Source organism: Macrobrachium nipponense, chromosome 11 (assembly GCF_015104395.2).
Source record: "Macrobrachium nipponense isolate FS-2020 chromosome 11, ASM1510439v2, whole genome shotgun sequence".
NCBI lineage: Eukaryota > Metazoa > Arthropoda > Malacostraca > Decapoda > Palaemonidae > Macrobrachium > Macrobrachium nipponense.
The window spans coordinates 64,691,778-64,714,277 of record NC_061087.1 but is presented as its reverse complement, the minus strand read 5'-3'; positions in this window follow the sequence as shown (position 1 = coordinate 64,714,277).

Below are 22,500 nucleotides of genomic sequence, written 5' to 3'. Positions count from 1 at the left end.
TATATATATATATATATATAGATATATAACTCTATATCTATATATATATATATAATACTTATTACTTATAGATATATACTAGTATATATATAATTCATATTATATATATCATCATATATCTATATAATCTATACTTATTATCTATATTATATATAGATAGAGATATTGATTATAATATATTATATAATATAGATATATATTATCATTAGATATATATATATCTATATAATCATATCATTCATCTTATATATATATATATATATATATATATAATAGATATATATTATTATATATATATAATATAGTCTATATATGTAGGATACCTATATATATATATAGATACATATATATATATATATATTATAGATATTAGACTTATATATATAATATAATATAAACAATATTTAAACAATATTATATAGTATTATATAACTATATATTATAGAGATATAATATATATCAGTATATATGATATATATAATCTATAGATATATAGTATAATATATTAATAGATAGCATATATATATTATTCGATAATATCGATATATATATCTATTTATTAGATATATAATATATAATAGTATATATATAAGATATATAGATATAATATAAGATATATATATATATTATATATATTATTATAGATATAAGATTTAGATATATATATATATATATTATATATATACATAATATATATCTATATATATCCTATAAATATAGATATTAAATGATATATATATAGATTATATAGTATGATATATAATATATATATATTATATTATATATATCTAGATAATCATATAGAGATATATATTATATATATATTATATATTATATATATATATTATATTATATAATATATATATATATACATATACATATATATACTAATAAATATAAATATATATAATAGCTATACAAATATATATACTATATATATACTATATATATATATATATATATATATATATAATTATATATATATATATATATATTAATTAATTATATATATATTAATATATTATCCTATATATATCTATCTAGATATATATAGATCCTCTTATATATATAATTACCTATATAATATACTATTAATATATATATAACATTATTATATATATATAATATATAATTATATATAGATATATATAGCTCTATATAATATCATTATCAAGACTAGAATATTATATACATATACTATATATAAATAATATATATCATATATACTTATATATATAAATATTATATATCACATTATCTATATATATACTATATATAGATATTATATATAATCTTATATATATACTATCATATATATATATATACTATATAATATATATAATATAATTATATATTATATAATATATATATATTATAGATACTATCTATATACACAAATAAGAGAGTCCTCACGATGAAAAGTGAAAGAAGGAATCAGTGGTAACCGAAGACTTTCAACTTTTATTTTTTCCAAAGTAATCTTCAAGGGTACTAAACAATTTTTAAAAGAACAAAAACGGTACACAAGAAAATCAACATAAGATAACAAATAACAATGAAACAAGTCAACCAACCTACGTTAAGTATGCAAATAAATATTGTTCTGCAACAAAACTTCGTTTTTTTTTTTTATATTATATGTATATATATTAGTATATATATATTTATATTTATATATATAATAATACTATATAATATAATATATCATATATAATGTTATATATATATATATATATCATATATGATATGTATGGAAAAGAAGAGCGTATGGTTAAGGATACAACCACATTTTTTATTGCGACGCGTTTCGTTGTTTCTTCATAACAACATTTTCAAGCCTAAAAGAAGACATTACAGTATTTAATGGTAGTTACAACAAATATGTAATTATTGGTCCTGACAAAGCTCAGTTAAAAGTAAGCAACAATAAGATAATGGTTAAAAATCTTTTAAAATTAAAATTGCACCCAGCATATAAAAAAACAAATTAAATTAATAAGATCTTTAAAATAAATTACAAACGGTATACTAAAAACAAAGAATGGTTGGGAGACAGGAGATTGGAAAAGTTTAGTTGATAAGAAAAAAGCAAAGTAAAAAGTGAACATGGCAACTACCTGCGGCTGGCAACCCAAATGTTGTGACGCTCGTCAGCGCACCGAGGTCAGCAATTGTTCCCTTTTCAAGGTCGGAGGGTCAATGGGTTCCTGCCTCAAAAATCGTTGGGGCATGGATCCTCCATCTGTAGACGCTCATTTCAAATGCAAAAAAGCATCACAGACCCAGCTGTACAACTTACAGGAAGCCCAAAAGCTTCATAGGACTTTGCTAACGGACAATGCAAAGTGCATATCTAAGAGGTGTTCTTTCCCAAGAGGCGGCTACAATGGGACCGAGTTCAAAGTTAGGTTTACGTGGCCGTGTAATGGTGGTGGGAAGAGGCGTTGGACGTAGTACCTATGTTTAAGAAATATCCCTTAACCAAAGCCTCGATGAACTCAGCTTAATGTTTGTCTGAGGCGGGCTGGCGCTAATTGCCCGAACCGGCTCTAAAATGAATTCACAAGTAAGTTTAAGTAACCTCCCGGGTGGGTTACAAAGTTCCAAAAATCGCCGTGAAAAAATTTCCATTACGTCTAATTTACCTCACGAGCCATTAACAGCCATGTTGCCTGAAGCTTTAGTGTGGTGTTTTGGATAAAACGCCTGCAGCCCAACAGTACGGAATGAGATGTGTATAAAACAAATAAAAATAAAAAACAAAAAACCCATGTCTAAATGTACTGACCTCCCGGATCCCCCTCGCACTTCCAAGTTTTTGCAAATAATTGAGAATAAAACTACGACAAGGTAAACATGGTCAGCCAATATAACTGTAAAACGACCAGGTCCACATTGGATTTCAGACTGTCGGACACCATTTTTGTTCAATACATAATAGTGTTCCACTCATTCATAATAATCCGTTGCCTTCTTCGCGGAAATCAACATAGCAGGAATCCTAAGAAAAAAAACATGCAAACACTTGCCAATGAAAACAAAAAGGAGGAATCCTCAGTACTATAAAAAGGAAACAAGCAAACTGGTAATGGCTGCTCAATAACAGCAAAAAACAAAACAAATCAAGATCAAGCGCAAGTTTTCAAGGTATGCAAAAACAAAACAAAATTAACCACGTAGTTAGCTCCAGGGGGGGAGAGGACGATGTTGGGTCCATCCCATAATCAACATTCTGTTTTGTATCAAATAATCAGTTTAATCATTTATCAGATCATTGTTGAGGCAGGCAATCAGGGGATTTTCATATGAAACAACGCGGCCGAATCCAAAAAAATCTGCCGCAGGGTTTCCCGTAGAATTTGCAACAACAAATTCATGCAATTATAAGTCAAGATGAGTTACGACGCCAAACCTTACATGCAGTAAAATTTGGACCATAAGTTCATTTACTTTGTTCTTTGATTCTGGGTAGTCCACCCGTTAATATCATGGATTTGAGGGCTCATCATTTAACTCTTTTCAAACTTCCTATAGAGCAAGTTCCGGAAGGTAAGACTCTCGGGTAGATGGAAATAATGAATTGACAAATGTGGTAGGAGTAACTCCTGTTCAAGTACAATGTCCGGTTAAGCGACCGTTTTCCGATACCTTTATCGTTATTGTACCCGTCTATGGCCAATCAAAAACATTACATTAGGCCCCTGCAAAACACGGCGTGAATATCAAAGGAAAATTCTATAAGTCTTCTCATACCCTAAAATCAGCTTTTAGATAATTAAGGAGACAGAAAGAGTAGTAACCATATAGGCCGAGGCAAACACCAATCACTTGTCTCATGAACCAAGAAATAATCCAACGCGATCCCCAACAGAATTCTCACTCACCCGTTAAATAATACAGCTTGCACGGCAAACTCTCGAGAGGCCGAAACGTAACTTCGAACATATTAGTGCGTGGTAAAGAAAACCTTGCCAGGAATCTGATAAATGTTCAATCCTTTCCTGACAACTCTGAAAACACACGGTGATTCATCCGTAACACCAAGCCTATTTATACCAGTCGGCTCACAACAACAATGTAACATCGGGGGGGGGGGGAGGGGAAGTCGTATAAATCATTTGAATACCACTTTAATAATCCACAAAAATCCAATCATAATCTTGGATGTGGAAGTTTATTTTAAACATCGCATTCTTACCAGTAGCTGAGATCAATCACGCTCAAATCAGTTTGCGGGTGAATCCCTTTTGCAATCTATAAAAAATTAAAATCAATAATGGACATTCAAGAAGAAAGAAATTCAGCAACAAATTTTTTTTGCGAATCTTTTAACTGATTATCATGATGGTTTTTTCCACCCTAGACGGATGGAACCTTAGGAGGAAAAACGGATGTTCATCGAGCAATCAATATAAGGCTAAAGGACAAACAGAAAGTAATCTATGTTACCCTTCGTACAGACTTCCCTATGAAATTCCAGAATGAGAGAACTGAGGAAGTAGATAAAATGCTTACAAAAAGAAGGAGTCATTAAGGAAATCGAACAGCCCCCATAATCTTTCGTTAATAGTAGGTTACCGAAAAAAGATCGAACTTGGCGGATATTGCGTTCGATTTTCGTCACTTAAATGAGGTGGAAAACCAATCCCCTGGCCAATTCCCAGTGCCAAGCGTACTGACGATATTCTTTATCTTTATCTTAGGTCAGAACAAAATATTCTTTTAACCAGATTTGGACTTACTAAACAAAGGCTTCCATCAGAATTCCGTTGGAAGAAGAGAGTATCCCATACACTGCCTTCAGCACAGCCAGGGGACATTATGAAATTTTTGTTTTTGGCGTATTTGCCTTTTGGTTTACGTTGGTGCTCCCATAACTTTTACAAGAATGATAAACATTGTGTTTGGATAAACTTGTTGTTAGGAGATATCCTACATGCCTATCAAGGACGACCTAGTAAATCTTTTCTAATACCTTAGCAAGAACATCTACGGTAAATTAGAGTTAGTGAATACAAAGACCTGTAAGGCAGCATAACCTGAAGGGTAACAAAGAATAATAAGGAGGAGGTTTTTTAAACAAAACAGAACTAAGTATATTTAGGGTTTCAATGGTGTCTAGTCAAGGCCTTAAAAGGTAGTCCCACTTGATAAGGTATCGGCTATCCATAACTTTCCGATACCTACTAACGTCAAACGGGAATACAAGCAAATTTCTAGGATGAACAGGGCTATTATCGCCGGCTTTATACGCAAACTACTCCAATTCATAAAGCCCGCTCCCCTAACCGATGAAACTGTGTAGTTCTCCTATCTTTGACAAATTTCCTGAGTTCTGTAAGGAATTCTTTATTTGCAACGGAACGGACAGCCTCACGACCTAGGAGGTAGGCGGGGTTGGTATTGTCTTCAAACAATATTGATGAACCATTTTTTCCCTATAGCTTGTTTTTATTCATGTAAAATCTGAGACCTTCCGAAAGTAAAGTAAAATATGCAGGTAATAGGACAAGGAAGGGTTCCGCTATTGTTAATTCACTAGGTGCATTTTAAGTTCATTAATAATAACGGCTATCCCGTCAAGGATCTCACTGATCATAAGCCCCTAACCGAGTTTCTTTAAAGGCGTTTAGTCACAGCCCTAAGCGAACTCCGGTGGCATCTATGACATCCAGGACCTTTGGCGCGAGGATCAGGTATTTACCTGGGGAAAGCAAATATTATTGCTGCACTGCATTATCACGCCCCCCCAAACCCCGTCGTTCATCTTGTACGGAGGCCATTAGCGTTGATTACAATACGATATATCAACCTCCACGCCCATTGTTTTAAAACTAGATTCTTGAAACAGGAAGATCTGGGCTGGAGTGCTGAAGCTACATTACAGAAACGGAACAAAGAAAAAGAAAAATCAGCAACTAGAAAAAATCAAATAAATGCGTTAAACGGAAATCCGAATGGAAAAGGAATATATAAAAGCATAAGCAGCAGAGTTTATTTAATCAAAGATAATAATTCCTGTGTAGATCCGTGAACGAGGAAAAACTGCAGCACAACAACCAGTTTGAATAACAACTAGGTGGTGGTACCTATTTCAGCGTCAATCCCCCTTTGTCTTAAAATGGTTTGCATGAAAAGCCACTGCATGGGACACCTGGGTTTTTCCCATCATGGTCACACGAAAAAGACCATAAATCTTTATTTTATTGGCAATACGATGCTTCACAGATATATAAAAAAGCACATAGCTAATTGGTCGCACTTAGTTCAAGAATACAAAGGGGCACAGCTGCACCGCAAGATATCTGTCAGCCTAGGGGCTTATCCCGTGCCAAATCCAACCCGTTTGACAAAGAGTACACGTTAGATTTTTAGATGAGGGTTTTTATTTTTTACGAGGTCAGATAAGAAGGAAAATAAGCCCACTCCTAGTAATCATAGATGACCTTGACTCGATATTACAGAACTGAATAGCGCTTAAAACCAAAAACCGCAAGTCTTGAGGGTGGCTTAGGAAGTGTTTTAACGAGTTGCTACATTTGTAATAAAGATGGAATTCCACACACAATCATATCAGACTCGGGCGGGGAGGTTCAATAATCCATTTCCTTCAAACTCATTGTTGTGCAATTTCCCTTTGCATAAAGAAAATCAACTTACCATAGATCTATCACCCCAGGAGTCCTTAAATTGGGCTAGTGGAAAGGGCAAATCGTAAGGTTTTAAACAACAGACGGGGTCACCATTAGGGGGGACAGACCCCAACATGGGAACATTGCCATACCTGCGGGTACTAATGCACACTTAATCACTCATATCATGTTTCTATTACAAAATGGACACCGCAAACCGAGGCACTGTACGGTATCCCAGCTAGAACACCGTTTCCAATGTAATTAATTGCCTACAACCAATTTATCAAATCCTCTAAAGGATGTTATGGGAATGCAAGATAAGTCGATCATAATATACTTCGTAAGAATCTAGAAAAAGCACAAATTATAATGAAAAAGAAAGTTTCATGATAAAATAGCTAAGCCAACTAGACAAAATATGCCGTTGGGCGGATAAGGTATACATACAATTATACGTACGTAAGGGTTTTACAAAATTATAAACTGACACCTAAGTTCGAAAGGCCCGTTTAAACATTTTAGAAACAATTAACGGTCCATTAGCATTTTAGGGTTCAAAACGTATCCCAACCCACTGGATATGAGAATAGTTCCCATTGGGCACACCTATCCGGAAAACTAAGAAGGGTAGATGGACTGAGGGAGGGAAAAAGGGTTGTATTTATGAAAACTTGTATAATAATTTTATATATATATATATCTATATATATATTCATATATATATATATATATCTAATATATATATATATATATATATATTATATACTAGATATATATATAACTATATTATATATATATAATTATATATATTTATTATATATATATTATATATATATATATATATATAATATATATTAGTATATATATAGATAGTATATATATATATATAGATATATATATATTATATATATATATATATATATATAAGATATATATATTATATAATTAATATATATATATATATATATCTATATATTATTTTTTATAATAATTATATATATATATATATTAATAGATATTATAGATATATATATATATATATCTATAGTAATAATAATAATAATATGAGATTCTATATATATATATAGTAATATAGTATTATATATATTATCTATATTATATATAAATCTATCATTATTTGTATGTAAAGCCATATTCTTTCAACATGGAGTTTATTACATATATTTTACTCAGTTGCAAGGTTTCCAAAATGCAATCTGTTATTGTTCAGCGAAGACGAAGTAATACTTGTCTTCGTTCAGACATCTTTGTTTTTCAGGTGTGGGAAGGGAAAGCACTTAAAACGCAAAGAACTTAGAGTTTAATCATGGCACAATTATCAAAAGAACAGAACGACATTTTCATTACATCGAGTAAGATAGTCATAGAAGTTGTAACATGCAGGCCGATATTTTTGCCTGAGGATGACGTCCTTAACCTACAAAGAATGAACCTGTTGAGGTTTTGCTGTTTCGTTAAGGACAAATGCAACCCACGTTATTTTCCATTGCTTAACTCCAGAGATTTCACTAGCACCAAACCCCTAAGCGTCACGGAAAATGTTATCTTTACGACTTTGCAAAAATCAAACCAAAACCGCCGAGGCAGGAGGCAACTTGCTCTGGGACTTGCTGGATGTGGTCTGTTGCGGCAAAAATACTCATCGAACGTTCGCAACCCGCTTATGTTTTGCTGGACTAAAACATCTTGTTGGGATCTGTTTTGCCAAGTTTAGGCTTAGGAATTTCAAATCGGGGGGTCTTAAGATAAATAAAAATCAAAAATAAAAAGAATTGAGTTTATTTGCAACACCAAAACCGAATTAGCTTGGTTACCGAACTTCGGCAAGCCAGGTTATCCTCCCAATCAATCAAATAATGGAGTTTAGTGAACGAAAACATTCTTAGTAATATCGAGCAAGATTATTATCGGAAGTTCAACAAACTTGGTGGCTACGTTAGCTTATTTTTATTTAGTTTCGAAAATAGAATCATATCCTGTTGTCAAAATATCACCATTTTATTGAGAAATTCAAAGGACTATGTACAACAAGCGATTACGTTAGCATAAAAGGGTGTATTATTCTCCACACCTATTTGCCTATTAAAGATCTGGACTTTAACTTTGGAGAACGGACGGGAGGGAAAAACTAGGTTTATATTTCCTTTATTAGACGCCCCATAAAATAGAGTTTTATTATAGGCCCTAAGATCAAGTCAGCGTTGAAAAGTTATAGATTATTCGATCACTATCCCTTTTGATTTCTTCTGATACTTGGTCAATATACAAAATAGCACCGTTTCCAAGTTTCAATGACGCAATAAGTTTCAATTACAGGAACGACAACAAAAGCTCCTGGATCCAATATGACAAAGATGGTTTTCAAAGTGTCATGCCCGGACGGGACCACTGCCCATTCCCAAGTCTTTGTAGCAGCTGATGGCTGTACAGGGACATCTACAAACTACACGGTCAGAGGGATCAACACGATAATACGTGAGAGGTCTTTCTTCACGAACTACACCTGGGCGACTACAATTATCCCATCACTACCTCTCCCATACAACGCGCAGGTGGTTCATCGTTTGACGCAACTGGCTGAGATGGACCACGCGTTACCGACTTTTGCAGGAGGAGAAAATCTTCGTTACTACGTGCTGCTAGCCGTGTTTGGCATTACGGCAATATTGATTATCGCCGTTGACATCTTTGCTTGGCGTAGGTTGAGGCGAACACAGAAGGATCTTCAAGGGAACGTTTTGCCGCGTCCAGACGAAACTCCTGTTGCGTTAAAAGCGTATACATTTAGGGCCGTCTGAAACTGGCCATTTCACCTGGTGCCAAGGAAATTTGTCTGGAATTGTGTTGTGTGTGAAAAGCGGTCTGTACGCTGGCAATATTTAGGACAAGAAAGACTCCAAGCCTTTGCATTTTGAACAGTTAAAAGTATCTTTCGGGCACTTAATAAAATACTGTCGCCCAATATATATATATATTAATATACTCATAAAAGTATTTTTCGGGCACCTAATAAAATATTGAAGCCCTATATATTAAAATATTGGTGCGTGTACGTACCTGGAATCTATCTGTTGCACACTTATAACTATTATACAATTGTACAATTATATATATCAATTATATATTACAAAGAGTGACAAGTACTCTTTAACAATTATCCATGATCATGTTTTGTATATTTCTAAGTAACCACTATTCTTAATCAGGTTACCTATTACCATAATCTTCACGTATACATGTTAACCTTTTGATTTTTTTTGGTACATGATAATCATTATTATCAAATATGGATCTAAATTGTCCATGCATTTCTCTTTATTTATGAATATGTCCAAAAAGGGTATGTAACAAATCCTTTTTATGCATTTAATCACTTGTTATGATTATATCTAAATATATGTTACGAGGACACTCCTAAGAAACCATGTTTAAAGTAACTTTTGTTATTCAAGGCTTGAATGGTAGCTGTCCGAGCCTAATGTAATAAATACATTATTTGAAACAGATAATTACATATCTGTAAATAGAATCCATGACCTGAGGGGTCAGTGGTGAATTAGGAGCGTCCTACGTGACTATCACAAATCTAGATCACGCTGTGCAATGCCTGCAGTAGCCTGGTTTATGTTTGTTTGGAAACATCATCATTCCTTAAAATTGTTAATTACTCACAACACCTTCCATGGGAAGCGGTTGACCTGTTAACCTGCGCCGGAAACTTGTAACTTCCGAGCCGGCGGACTACTTATTTTCTTTTGATATGAATCGCTGAGATAGCTAGTGTTTCGCTATCGACACGATGCTTTGAGAAGCCTGTTCTATTCAAGTGATGGAGTTGAGAAGTAAAGTTGTTTTACAGTTATCAACTTCTCCGTTTGAATCATCTCCCTTGTTCTAAGAAGAATCACTTTACTAAGATACAACGTAGGAGAGAAGAAAAGAAGAACCAGTAATGCTTACGAACAACAGTCATAAGAAAAGACAAACAGTCTTTCGCCAAAGCGGAAGAACGTAATATATACACACACACACACACACACATATATATATATATATATATATATATATATATATATATATATATATATATATATATATATATATATATATATATATATATAGTATATATCTATATATGTATATATATATATATATATATATATATATATATATATATATTATATATATATATATATATATATATATATATATATATATATATATATATATATATATATATATATATATATATATATATATATATATATATATATATAAATATATATATATATATTATTATATCTTGCTACTTTCAAAAATGCATGGTTTCCCCTCTTTGAAATGTCATGTAGATTTTGCAACATTTTTTCAGATTCCTAGATAGCTTAGAATAGGAGGTTTTAAAATGTGTGTTCAGATTTCGCATTACGTATTATAAAAGAATAAATATATAACGTAAAAAGAGAGAGATCTTTGTCTTTTCGAAGCTACGGGTGTTTAACTTTTCTTTCAACATGTGTGATAGCGAGCGAGCTCGACTTCTGCGTTGTTGTCAAAACATGTCAATCTTATTGTCGCGCAGCCTCCGTCTCGGTTGAGTCGGGTACGTCTTTCTTTTTTTTTAACAGACTCGTCTTGTACGCGTATATCTTTGTCAAGTCCCACGTGGGTGTTGCACATTTTGTATGTAAGATTGCATCAGATTCGAACTTTCGAGAAGCTTTCGTGCCAAGAACGTTTTGACATCTGCTCTCTCCCGCTTCCGAAAAGGAAGAGATTTTGATTCTATCTTGAGACCTTAAGGCAGTCAGTTCTCTCTCTCTCTCGCTCTCTCTCTCTCTCTCTCTCTCACTCGACATCGAGATTATATTAACGTAACGTAAATTTGGTCACTCATAACTTGTGAGAATTTAATGTTTGATATTTCTTAGAGTTTATTTATTATTATTTAGTTTCTTTTGTGGAATCTGAACAAACATTTCGTAACGGCACCTGGTTTTTGTGAAATTGTGTAAGACAAGACTGCAGCAGAGAAAGAAATTGGTATACCAAGGTAAAGTGTGTTATATTTTATTAGTTGCAACTAATAATGGATAGGGAGTTGGTGTTTAACTAATAACGGATAGGAAGGGTGTTTTAACTAATAACTAATAATTGGTTTGGTAAAAACTGTTGGTTACAGTGTTTTTGAGTGAAAACATTTACACTTTTACACATTGCAGATTTTTTTTTTTGTGTGTTTGTGTCTGTTCCATTGTTTGTGCACTTATTCATTTTCTTATTGAAGTGTGTCTTTTTGTTTTATATTTTCATTTGCATTCACAATTTAATTGACTTAGTTATTTTCATTGCTTAATCATTGCACATTTAAGTAAACTTAACATTTGTGAATTAATTTGCATTTACTTCGAATTCTTTTAAAGTTTTATTATTGTTTAGCACTTGTGAATTAATTTCAATTTTCATTTTCATTGCCTAACACTTTTGAATTTTGATTGAATTAATTTTCTTGAATTTTGTGATAAATTAATTTTGATTTAATTTTACTTAATTTGATTCAAGAATTAATTAAACTTTACTTTGTTTTCAAGTAACAGTAATTTTCCCCGATATTGTGAATTTCACTTATAAATTTTGAATTTAATAATAAATTTTTGTATTTAAAATTTTTAAGTGTTTTCTTTATCTTACACCAGTATAATTATATTTGATTATGACTATATTGATGATAGGTAGAGACATAGAGTGGTAATTGATTTGCTTTCCTTCAAGTAACTTGAAGTGACTTAGAACCAGGGAAGTACTTAGACTTCTGAAATCAGGGAAATACTTATAGTTTTAAAGTTGTTGATGGAGTGATGCCCTTTGATTAATTTAATTACTTACAAGATTACCTCACACCTGTTTTGATGTACTTAGTCTGACTTTCTGCAATAACGGTAAGTTGTTAAGGAATCACTGTTGCCTTTAGAGTATTCAGTCGTTTAAACGTGTTATGAGGGTTCAGGTGTCTGGCTTTTTGTGAGGTAATGTTTGATGCATGGGAAACGATACTTCGGTAAACAATAGATATTCAGATACATATATATATATAGATATATATATATATTATATATATATATATATATATATATATATATATATATATATAAATATATATATATATATATATATAATATATATAGTATATATATATATATATATATATATATATATATATATATATATATATATATATATATATATATATATATATATATATATATATATATATATATATATATATATATAATATATATATATAGGTTGATGATTATCGTTTAAGAAGATTAAAGAGAAATTATCAAACCAGGGCAACTACCACCTTTTCTGTAACTTTTCTCATTCATTACATACTTGAAGAGAGAGACAGCAGTCTTTGAAATATTATACTTACTTTCTATATTTTGGTATTTTTATGGGTTCCTTTTATTATTATTATTATTATTATTATATTATTATTATTATACTTATTATTATTATTATTATTATTATTATTAGTTATTATTATTATTATTATTATTTTTATATACATACATACATATATATATATATATATATATATATATATATATATATATATATATATATATATATATATATGCTAATTATGTCAAGAAATGAAAAGTGTGAAATATACCATAATAAAATATTCCCTTTATTGAAGAATTCAAGTCTTGGGTAAAAATGAATTTAACTGAAAGACTAATAACACACAGACACACAAACAAACACAACAAACGGACGCACAGATTTATATGAGTGTATGTGTATGTGTGTATTCATGCAAAAATTATAATAAATAAATTGCCTACCAAATTTTCCAGTCTGCCGGAATACACATTCAAATACCGGCTATTGGAAGCTGCATGATTCTCATTGCTTTAGGACTGAACTCCTTTTTGATTAGCCAATCAACGATCTAGGCTAAAATCGTTGTTCAGAAAACCATACACTAAAGGTCTTCCCTGAGATGTGCTCCCTGGAACCACCCTATTCTGATTTGTAGCTGGTGTTCTATACCTCTTATTCTGGGAAGTTTAATGACTATTTTCCTCTCATTAGTGTCATACAGTAACCAAAGGTCTATATACTAGATCATTCCTTTCAGGGTTTCTACCAAAATGTTTCTTCATTTCTCCTTTAATTCCGATTACATCGTCTTCTGAGCCCCAAATATGATTCATCTCTTTGAGATCTTTCGAGGGTAGACTTCCCAACATCAAAGCTAACCTAAGCATATTTTGGCAGATTTCTATTGATATTATCTTTTGTCCTGCTATAGTCGTTGACCGTGGTGTGTATGTATATACATACATACAAATATATATATATATATATATATATATATATATATATATATATATATATATATATACTATATGTGTGTGTGTGTGTGTGTGTGTGTGTGTGTGTGTGTGTGTGTGTGTGTGTGTGTAACAGGTCTTCCAAAAAATCATGTAAGTTATGATATAATGAAATTCTGAATAGCAGGAAATATTTTATGCTGTATATTACAGAAATAAAGAGCAAAACTATGATATTCAAGGTCTTAGAACTAGAGGAAAACCATTAATTGGAGATCTATCAGAGCACTGAGTTGTAGTAGTAATGGAATTGCAGTGGCCTTTTTGGCCTGGTTTATATTTTTTTTACAAAGGGGCTGGATTTCAATTGTTCACTTTTAGTGCCGCGTATTGTGTTAAGGGACATCGACGTAAAATAATCCAATAAATGTCTGTGGGGGAAAATGGCAAAACGAGCGGCGAATAAAATGCCGTTGAACTAATTGAAAATCTCCATTTTTGAATGCTGATTCTTTTATTTTCCTATTCACTTTTCCAGAAATAAGTAACAGGTTGTTATCTCGTAAAAATAAAAAGATAATCCAGTGTAAGTCATGATACACATACAACCACACGCCAAACTCACATACACACTACCACACACATAACACACACACCCACACCACCATACACACACAGACACACACACACGCACACAACCACACAACACACACCCACACCCACCACCAAACACATATATATATATTATATATTATTATATCTATATATATATTATATATAAGATATATAATATAATTTATATATATTTATATAAATCATAATATATATATAAATATATATTTATATATATTATAGTATATATAATATATATAATATTATATATATCAATATATATATAATATAAATAAATATATATATATATATAATATATATATAAATATTATAATATATAATATATATAATATATATATTATAATATATATTATATAATATATATATATTATATTATATTATAGATATATATATTAATAATATTACATTTCTCCCAACTCGTCCGAAGGGGTGGTTTTAGAATAACTAACACCGTAGGTCCAGCGTTTCATAAAGGGCGACTAAAACCACAGCTGTTGCCTTGCTGTGTTACTTTTTGGAGTAACAAAGGGCTAAGCCCCCCCCACCAACTGCCAATTGTTTGTAGGTGGAGTTATGGGGAAATATTGCTGCTTGAGAGGATTGGAAAATCACAAAAGGAAGGAAAAGGGAAAAAAACAAAAGGCGACTTATTAAAGATTACAGGTATGATAAGTGAGTCAGAATTGAGATGGTATGGGTATATGTTGAAGATAGATGATGAGGAGGGAGTCCTTACAAACATTACAGACCTTACAGCTCTTTTGGGTTGCCCCAGGTCCCTCAGTGTGAGGCACCTCTAATGTCTACCAGAGAAATGCTAATATAGCTTCTGGTATATTTTACATCTTCCAATCTTGGATGGTCTGGGATGCAGCTTAGATATTTGTTCAGCTTATTCCTAAACACATATATCCTCACTCCTGATATGTTCCTCAGATGAGCTGGCAATGCATTGAATAGATGCTGCATTATCGATGCTGGTGTGTAGTGAATTAATGTCCTGTGTACTTTCCTTAGTTTTCCTGGTATAGGTTTGGGCTCTATTAATCTACCTCTGCTTGCTCTTTCTGATATATTTTAGCTCCATGATGTTTTCGGTAATTCCTTCTATCTGTTTCCATGCCTGCATTATCATGTAGCGTTCTCTTCTCCTTTCTAGACTATATAATTTTATAAAATGTAGTCTTTCCCAGTAGTCAAGATCCTTGACTTCTACAATTACTTGCTTCTAGTCTTGATCCACTATTGAAAGTAGTGGTAACATATGTTAATTTATGTTCATCATAAATCTTGCCCGTACCTACACTTTGTCTCAATAATATTGCGAGCGACTTTGCAATAAAATGAACTACCTTCTTTAACAAAATGGTAGGGATGCCATCTGGTCTGGCTACCGGTCATTTTTAATTTTATTAATAGCCTGCACAATCCTAGCTTCATTAATATCAATGTCTGATAAATATTTATTATTTTCATTCTTATTCCTGTGTCATTATCTTCATTATAAATTCTAGGGCAAATTCTCTCTTATATCTTTCTGCTAATATGTTGCATATTTCCTTTATTTCATTCATTAATCTCCCTTCATTTCTTAGAGGGAGTAATGGTAATCGCTTCATAGGAAAAAAATTACGTGTTAAAGGAAAGGAAAACGCATCTTCAAGAAGTTCTACAGCACGGATGCTTTCGCGCGTGTGTTGGAAGCGCCTGTTCTCATGATGGTTCTAGAATCGGCAGGAGTTCTGTGGAACTTGACAGGCACCGACGTGACGTGAGAAACGTCACGATTTCTGATGCAATACCTCGTTTAGATGCTTCTAAGAAGTTCCGGCGGGAGTCTGTGACGCTCGCCGTAGGCCCCGCCCCCTGAATGGCGTATAAATACGACGGACGAAGTAGGAGAAGGCAGATCATCAATTAGTCACAGAGTAAGAGATCATTAATAAGAGCCCAGATCAGATTATAAGTGAGGGCTCAGCAGCAGAGATCAGAGATCATCAGAGAGTGTGAGATAAGAGAAGAAGGATGAAGGATCAGAGAGAAAAAGGCACTCAAGAGTTGGTTGAATTCTGGTCAAGTCGTCGTCAGGAGTGGACGACCGAGATATTTTCGACGTTGAGCAAGCCTTGAGAGAAGAAACTTTCTACTAGAGATTTTGAGGAGTTCCTGCCCTTCGAGTATCAAGAATAGACATTGCCTTCCGCAGTATGGAGTCAAGAAGACGACTAAAGTTCCACCGTTCCCTTTGTGAAGCCATCGCTTCAAGTCACAAAACTAGCCAGCAAGTATTTGAATTACCTCACTTCTTCCCCAGTTCACGCATTGTAAGTTTTTGCCTTTTTTATGTAAATAGGAGACACCATTCTGCATTTATCTTTGTTAGTAAGCTTGTAAATAAACCTTTGCTGTGCTAGTGTTTCTTTCTATTTTCATATCCCCAGTTTCAACTGTTGGTATTGAATTCTTTTTGTTTATCATCATAACGAACTTGGAGCGGACCTCTCTCACGAGGCCGTAACAGAGAGCCAATATTTACTCTTATGTCATCATTTTTGCATATGAGTAACATGATTTGGTGTTTTGCTTACTATTTTCTTGGTTTTTTTCTTCTAAGTCTCGTTTTCCATTTTCATTTGATTGTATAACCTTTTGCTCAGCATTTCCCATCTTACATTTTAGTTCCATCACTTTCCATGCATTCTTCTTTTGCAAAACATTTTTTCCACTTTCTGATTTTCTGAAACAAGAGCCTTCTGTCTCTTGGTATGCATGACTGATGTTTATTTTCCTTCTTCGGTGTATACTTATCCACTATTTCCCCTAATATTTTATATAATATATCCGTATTTACCCCTATATTATCACTTATGAATATGTTTTCCAAGTCTTTGTTTAATTCTTCATTTATTTCTGACCATTTTATATTCTTACTAATGAAGTTGTATTTTCCATATCCTTCCCACTTTTTTGTCTCTTGCTTATCTCTGTTTTCACTTGCTATGGAACGGACTGTTAATTCTATGACATTATGGTCTGAAATACTCGTATTATACACTATTATTTCTTCAACATAATTCACATTGTTCACATATACTACATCTAAAATATTATCCTTTCTTGATGGCAGGTGATTTACTTATTGAATGTTGTGTTCTAGTAGCATATCTAATAGCTTTTCATATTGCCTCTTATCTTCTGCACTACTATTACTCTCTTTATGATATCTATAAATACAACCACAATCTCCTATTCGTTCTTTCCAATCTACGAAAGGAATGTTAGGCATAGGAGGAACCTGGTATCTTCTGCACTACTATTACTCTCTTTATGATATGTATAAATACAACCACAATCTCCTATTCGTTCTTTCCAATCTACGAAAGGAAAGTCAGGCATAGGAGGAACCTGTTAGAGGAAGAAGACTGAGTGGGAGACACAGAATTAGGTGGAAAGATAAAGTGAAGGAAAATATGGAGGGAAGAGGTTTGGTGGAGGATGATGCCTTTGATAGAAGGCAGTGGAGAATGAGCATCAGTCAACCGACCCCTTAACGTAGGGCTCTCAGAAAAACTGTAGCTGTTAATGATAAGAAATGGGATAGATATATTGATGTTGTTAAACATAGTATTAACAATATGGTTAGTGATTCCATTTGAAGCTTTGTTTGGTTGCCCAGCATGAGGCACATTTGATTTGCTAACCATACCACATCATGGGGAGGATACGATCGAGGCGTTAGTGTCCAAAGTGAGAGAGAGACATGCTTGTCTCAGCCATAACCTTGAATCCTCAACCAGAGAGATGGTAAAGAAAAGTATTAGTAAAACATCTGATCCCAAGATCAATGTAGGAGACAAGCTATTTTTAAAAATTAACGTGAGGAACGAGCTGAACTACAAATTAGGCCTAAATTTTGAGGGACCTTTTAGAGTTATTGAGGGAAAATTTGGAAACAGATTTGTAGTCTTAGAGGAAAAAACAGGTTGATCGAAATTAACGCATATCTCAAAATTTAAAATAATAATAATAATAATAATAATAATAATAATAATAATAATAATAATAATAATAATAATAATAATAATAATAATAATAATAATAATAATAATATGCATTATTTCAGCTCAGGGCCATATAAATGGAATATACAAAATACAGACAGTAACACAATCTAAATATATGAGACATGATAAAAAAGGAGTAATCGGCACTTATCCACAAAATAGCTGAGGTAGCATAGAAAATAGTCATCATAATACTGGTAATAACAGTAATAATATTGGTGAGAAAAAAAATGCATTGCGAGTTATAACAGTTAGTGCACAGATTATAAAACTTAAATTTCAACTAGCGTCCTTAGGTGGTTACAGTAGTCAGGTCCAGAGGGCTAAATTCGAAAATTGAATGTAAAAAAAAAAACTTTAACTTGATAGTAATCACAGTAATAATGAAAAAATAAAATATCAGCAATAATTATAATAATGACAAAATCTGCAGATAACATCTTGCCAATACAGATATTAAGTCCTTTAGGGAACAAAGTACTCATTTTCCCATCTTACCCACAATTTAGATCTAGTTTCACTCCTTAGGATGCTTTGTATGAGCGAGTTGTTGCTGTTTCTCACTTGGGTTACCAGACTGGACATTGTTCGCCTTGCAATGATTTTTAAATTGTCCAGCTGGTTTTCTGTGAACATCTGTGTGGCGGAGTGGTAGCGTGGAGTGTTTGTGAGGCGTCTCAGAATGTCATTGTGCACAACAGTGATATGTCTCATGGTCTCTCGGGTATGGTTCATCAAGAGGGAACCCCCATAGATACTGTAGCAGTACGAGCAGAAGAGCAGCATTTTCACGTCTTGGTGACAGAAGGCAAACCTCCTTGCAATCATGTTGCCAGTTGCACATAGTTTACAACACCTCTGTTCAATGTCTGCTGTATCTTTTAGGTCGTCGGTGATAATGTAACTTAAATACAGAAATTCGTGCAAACATTCCAGCCGATGGTTTCCGAGGAAAATTTGTGGTTCTGCAATACTTTTAAGCAATCTTGGAGCAGCGACATGCAGTGGGTCTTGGTTTCGTTGTAGATTATATCAAATTCCTCTGCATATTGGCAGCAAGTGTCGATGAGCCTTTGGAGACCTTGCACTGATGGGGAAATCAGAACCATATCGTCGGCGTAACAGAGGCTGTTTATAGTTGTTTCATTGACAGTGCATCCAATTGGGAGTGAGTTGAGTTTGACATTCAAGGCATCTGTGTACATATTGAAGAGGTATGGAGAGAGAATGCCCCCTAGCCGAAGCCCGTTGAGGGAGCCAAATGTGTGCGATAATACGTTACCCCATTTGACACAGAATTGCTGTGTGGAGAACCAGCAATGTAAAATGCCAATTAGATATAGGGGTGTGCCCCTTTTATGCAGCTTCAGGAAGAGCTTTAGGTAGTTTACTCTGTCAGATGCTTTTCTCACGTCTACAAAACAAAGGAAAAGAGGAGAGGCTGATGATAGGTAGTAGTTCAGCAATTCTTTCACTATGTAGATGCAGGTGTCGGTTGAGTGGTTTGCTTTAAATCCGAACTGGTTGTCAGTGGTGTGAAGAAAGGGGAGAAGCCTCACTAGAAGAACCGACTCAAGTATCTTCGATGTGATCATTGTGATTGCAATCGGCCAGTAGTTGCTAGGGTCAGCTGCATCCTTTAGCTTGTTTTTGATTAATGGTATCAAGTGAACTAAGAGTAGGGAGTCTGGAAGAAACCAGTGCATTATGCACGCATTGAATAGGGCAGCTAGCAAAATGTAAATTATCGGATGGCAGAATTTGAAAGCCTCTGTGGGAAGACCATCACAGCCAGGCGATTTATTGTTAGGTAGGCTGTTTATGGCATCACTGATGTTACCTGACGTAATACGGTCGGCAAAATGAAATTGAATGTTGTCAGTAAGGAGGTTATCTACATCCCTTCGGGAATCTTGATCATTTATGCAATTCAGGATATTGTTGAAGTGATTGCCCCACATACTTGCGATAGCTTCATCTCCAACTGCTTCCCCTACTCTCTGTGATAGCTTTAAGGACTGGATATCTTTCCAAAGACGAGGTTAATCACCAGATTCCAAGTTTCTAGACATTGCATTGGCTCTTAGTTGTTTTTCATTTAACCTGCAGTGCTTAAGGGCAAGTTTGAACTGCGCTCTCGTCTGCCTCATTAGTAATGCAGTGAGTCTTTCCCTCGGGCTACCATTTTGCCTCCACAATAAAAACATTTCTCGTGAGTATGTATACAGATCTTTAACCAAGTCATTCCAACCAGGTATATTACGAGAATTACCTTGATTTAATCTAAAGGCAGTCCTACCCGAAGCAAACATAGCAGAGATTATGTTCGAATAGAATTCATTCAGATCCCTCCTGTGGTGGTCATTTCTACAGTTTGTGTTAGTACAAAGTAAGGCCTCTGCCGGTTGAACTATTGACCACAACCTTGTTTCTATGGTCGCCCTAAAGTATCTGGCTATCTGTTGGTTTTTAAAATCCCAGTTTACCGCTGGTGGGCGGTCAGTTAGAGGGTTCACGATAGGGAGAGGTGGGGTACTGAATGACACCTGTAATGGGATGTGATTGTAGCCCGTTGCAAGATTGTAACGAATGTTGTAGGTCATAATAGAATCATGAAGTTGTGGAGTTGTGATGCAGTGGTCCTGCCAGGAAGTTGTAATTGCGTCCGCTCTATTACGTATATATGAATAGGCGGAGGGAGGGAGGAGCATTACATCGCTAATTTGGAGAGCATGATTTTGACAGAAGCGAGTAAGTTCATTATAAAATTGTTTTGTGGGGTGAGAATTAAGGTCCCCGATTATACAAATATGATCAGCAAGAGAATCTTGAATAATACTGTGTAACTCCCCTAGGATCATACAGTAATGATCAAAATTATTATTTTCCCATGGCATATAAACATTATTTATTAGGATTTTAGAGTTTCCTACTGTCACTGGAAGCCCCAGCAATCTGTCACTCCTGTAGGTCATCACCTTTATCATATTGTCTAACGATTTGTGCCATAGGAAAGAAAGGCCCCCTTTCGGGCAACCGGCTATGATTTGATCTGTAACTTTCATCGATGATGTCGAGAAGGTTCTGAAGTCTTCATGAATTGAATTGCAGATAGCAAGGTCATGTGGCCAGAGGAGCGTTTCTTGTAATGCAATGATGCCATTGAAATTTTTTCAGAACATGTTTAGGAGAGGAATGTTCCGCTTGAGGCCAAAAATATTCTAAGAGATTATGTTTAATGTATTCATGGCTACTCACGAAGATGGGAGATGAATGCGCTGATCATTTGGGTGGATGGGGGTTAGCCAGGGGGAGTGGGCAGTCACTCACCATGGGCGGTTGGCTGGCACTTGCAGTGGAAATGACCCTGGTTGGAGTGTCAGTAAGTTCCCCTGGGGGTGGTTGGTCCCGGATTAGGTTATATCTTGAAACTAATATATTAGGACAGAAATTCACACCTTTAAGAATGTCGAGGTTTTGAAATAGGCAGGTAATCGAGTAAGCCACTTTATAATTACTTCTGCATGGAAGTTCGTGAGAGATGAGTGGGTCAGACCCAGTGAGAAACTTGACTCTCTCCACTATGGCGTCTAGCGTCACCGACGAGCGCACAGCGTGAATTGCTACGGGACATCTCTTCTCAAGTGTCAGGTGTGGTGAAACTCAAAATGTTGGGCTCCAGTCCAACAGCCAAACGAGAGGTTCTTCTCTTCTTTCTGCTTCCAGACCCCTCATGATCACTCTCATCTGCATCTACGATGGGAGGTTGCGGTGGGGGAGAGATAGGGTGGGGAGGATCAC